The sequence below is a fragment of the Symphalangus syndactylus genome, chromosome 4 (genome assembly GCF_028878055.3).
Source record: "Symphalangus syndactylus isolate Jambi chromosome 4, NHGRI_mSymSyn1-v2.1_pri, whole genome shotgun sequence".
NCBI lineage: Eukaryota > Metazoa > Chordata > Mammalia > Primates > Hylobatidae > Symphalangus > Symphalangus syndactylus.
The window spans coordinates 143,398,942-143,402,942 of NC_072426.2; the positions used below are offsets into that span (position 1 = coordinate 143,398,942).

The following is a 4,001-nucleotide window of genomic DNA, read 5'->3' on the forward strand; positions in this document are numbered from 1 at the left end:
AAATAAGATCACATTCACAGGTTGTGTGTGTGCATGATTTTTGGGAGACAATATTCAGACCACTATAGTCAATGACTAAAGGAGCCTAATATGTAATAGTCTGAGAGATTAGGGGACAACCAGAAGTTTACAGTGGGAAAGACAGCAAAGGAAGGGAATGTTTCGAGAAGGACTGAAGGGCTCCTAAGAGGATAAACTTACATCTTTTATCTCGCGACTCCAGGGTCATAGATTCAATTACCACTAACAAATATGAGTAACACTCAATTGCTTTAAGACTGTTTTGGGTTCTTATGCTAGCCCATGTCTCATCAAGGAATAAGAATGAGATTGTGTCTTAGTGTCTTAGTTCATTTAGTGTTGCTAAGCAGAACACCCAAGGGTGGGTACTTTATAAAGAAAATAGGTTGATTTGACTCATGATTCTGAAGGCTGGAAAGTATAAGAGCATGATACTTGCATCTGATCAGCCTCTGGGGAGGGCCATGTGCTGTGTGAAGACATGGCAGAGAAGTGGAACGCTGAGGGGACATATACAAAGAGACAAACACTAAAGGCTGGGCTTACTTCATAACGCTTGTTGTTGCAGTAACTTATCCAGTCCTGTGAGAGTGAAAACTTACTCCTATAAGTTGGCATGAATCAATTCATGAGGGATCTGCCTCCATGATCCAAAGACCTCCTATTAGGCTCCACCTCCCAGTGCTGCTGCACTGGTAATTAAACTTCAACATGAGTTTTTGTGGTGACAAACAGAATCCAAACCACATCACATAGTAACTTGAAAAAATTGTTATTCATAAATGGCATCTACCTCAGAAATAATTCTTTGAGTTAGGGTGGACAGCCTTGCCTTATGGCCAATATATCCCTGTTGAGGTATGTATACAGGAGATCTCAGTCATTAATTTAGGTGCACTTTGCAGTGCAGAAGACAAATACAAAAATAACCACTGGATTCTGATAGAGACAGAAATCTACTGAGGTCCATAGTGTAACAATCATAATAGAATGGCCAGTTAAAGCTTAAGAGATGGCAGATATTACTTGTCATGAAATGGGTAGGCAACTCTAGAACTTCATAATTAAATAGAAATAGTATCATCTTAGAGAACTGTTCAGAAGCAACATTCTTGTGTGTTGAGTCTATGGGTATGGTGTTTGGAAAGAGACACAATGTATCTTTAGACTGAAGACCATAGGATGACTCTGTGGAATGCTGTCCTTGTCATTTAGGATGCTGGCTGCTCAGCTGTTAAATAGCTTATGTTCATTTGATATAATGCCATTTTTCTATTACATGCATCGTATGTAGGATACTTGTTTATATTATATATATTTTAAATCTTCTCAATCTATTCCTCATTTCTTTTAACATCTTTCATATTTTATTACTCTCACTGTGCTGTGTCCTTGTGGATTTTTTAGTTATATTTTTCAAGTATTAATTTTTTAATTCAATTATGTGTAGTTGTTTGCACATTTTTCTCAGTTGTTTTTTCCTTTTTTCGAAAATAGGGTCTCGCTGTGCCACCCAGGCTGGAATGCAATGATGTAAGTATGGCTCACTGCAGCCTTGAATTCCTGGGCTCCAGTAATCCTCCTATCTCAGTCTCCTGAGTAGCTGGGACAACAGGTGCACACCACCATGCCTGACTAATTTTTGTAGCTTTTGTAGAGACAGGGTTTTGCCATGTTGGCCAGGCTGGTCTGGAACTCCTGAGCTCAAGCATTCTGCACACCTCGGCCTTCCAAAGTACTGGGATTATGGGGATGAGCCACTGCACCCAGCTGAGTTTTAAATATCATTGAAAATATTTTTTATTTCTAGGATTCTGATTAATTCTTTTCCATATTTGTGATTTTTTTACATATTCATCTGCTTTATTTAGATTTTGAAAAGTGGATATCATTTTCACCACTAATTCTTTCAGGTCTTAAATATACTTGTTTTTGGGTCTTTCTCATATTGCTTTCTTATTTTCATCTTCGTGAGAGTGAATTCCCATCTGTTGAGCCTCTTTTGGCCTATATTTCATAGTGTCTGCTTTCCCCATGTCTTTGACATTTTGAATGGGTAGTTTTGTGTTTTCTCTCCTAGTACCCTCTCCTTTCTTCTGGCAGTATTCATTGCTTCCTCCAAAATTCCAAGAGAGGTAGAATCAGCCCTACTACAGAGGTTTGTGGCTCTTGTCCACAGGATGTCACAGATGGGCTCCCATAGCCTTGGGCAGCTCCACCTATGTGGCTTTGAAGGGTATAGCCCCCCTTCTGGCTGCTTTCACAGGCTGGTGTTGGGTGTCTGCAGCTTTTCCAGGTGCTGGTGTTGAGTGTCTGCTTTCACAGGCTGCTGTTGAGGGTCTGCAGCTCTTCCAGATGCACAGTGCAAGTTGTCAGTGGATCTACCATTCTGGGGTCTGGGGGATGGTGGCCCTCTTCTCACAGCTCCAGTAGGAAGTGCCCCACTGACGACACTGTGTGGGGGCTCCAACCCCACATTTCCCTTCCATACTTCCCTACTTGAGGTTCTCCATGAGGCCCCTCCACCCCCACAGCAAATTTCTGCCTGGACATCCAGGCGTTTCCATACCTCCTCTGAAATCTAGGCAGAGGTTCCCAAACCTCAATTCTTGACTTCTTTCCACCCTGAGGCTCAACACCACTTAGAAGCTTCCAAGGCTTGGGGCTTGCAACCTCTGAAGCCATGGCCCAAGCTGTACTTTGGCTCCTTTTAGCCACAGTTGGAGCTAGGACACAAGGGTACCAAGTCCTTAGGCTGCACACAGCAGGGGGGCCCTGGACCTGGCCCGTGGAACCATTTTTTCCAACTAGGCCTCCAGGCCTGTGATGGGAGGGGCTTTCATGAAGGTCTCTAACATGCCCGGGAGACATTTTCCCCATTGTTTTGGTGATTAACATTCAGCTCCTTGTTACTTATGTCAATTTGTGCAGAGGCTTGAATTTCTCCCCAGCAAATGGGTCTTTCTTTTCTATCACATGGTTAGCTGCAAATTTTCCAAACTTTTATTCTCTGCTTCCTCTTGAACACTTTTCTGCTTAGAAATTTCTTCCACCAGATACCCTAAATCATCTCTCTTAAGGTCAAAGTTCCACAGATCTCTAGGGCAGGAGTAAAATGCCTCCAGTCTCTGCTAAAGCATAACAAGTGTCACCTTTGCTTCAGTTCCCGACAAGTTCCCCCATCCCCATCTGAAACCACCTCAGCCTGGACTTTATTGTTCATATCACAATCAGCATTTTGATCAAAACCATTCAACAAGTTTCCAGGAAGTTCCAAACCTTCCTACATCTTCCTGTCTTCTGAGCCCTCTGAGTCTCTAGGAAGTTTCAAACTTTCCCACATTTTCCTGTCTTCTTCTGAGCCCTCCAAACTGTTCCAACCTCCGCTTGTTACCCAGTTCCAAAGTCTGCTTCCATATTTTTGGGTATCTTAATAGAAATACCCCACTCTACCAGTACCAATTTACTGTATTAATCCATTTTCATGCAGCTATGAAGACATACATAACACTGGGTAATTTATAAAGAAAAAGAGATTTAATGGACTGACAGTTCTACATGGCTGAGGAGGCTTCACAATCATGCAGAAGGGGAAGGAGGAGCAAAGGCATGTCTTATATGGTGGCAGGTGGCAGACAAGAGAGTGTGTGCAGGGGAACTGCCCTTTATAAAATTATCAGATCTTTTGAGACGTATTCACTGTCACAAGAGCAGCATGGGAAAAACACGCCCCCATGATTCAGTTGCCTCCACATTGTCCCTCCCATGATGTGGGTATTATGAGAGCTACAATTCAAGATGAGACACAGCGAAACCATATCAGTTCTATTCCCTTGCAGGAGTTGAAATACCAGAAGTCATCCAAAAGATTTTAAATAAAGACAAATTGTTAGAAAAAAAAAAAAGAAGAAGAAGACATAGTAACAGTGCTGTGCTGAGTATATCAGAGTTGGAGCAAAATAAAACATCCTCATTCCCAA

At 42.1% G+C, this 4,001-nt stretch overlaps 1 protein-coding gene across 1 annotated transcript in view; it reads left to right on the forward strand.

Annotated features, from left to right (window-relative positions):
• LOC134736522 (DNA dC->dU-editing enzyme APOBEC-3G-like) overlaps window positions 1-4,001 on the forward strand; it is a 236,517-nt gene that overhangs the window by 12,141 nt on the left and 220,375 nt on the right. The window lies entirely within an intron of this gene.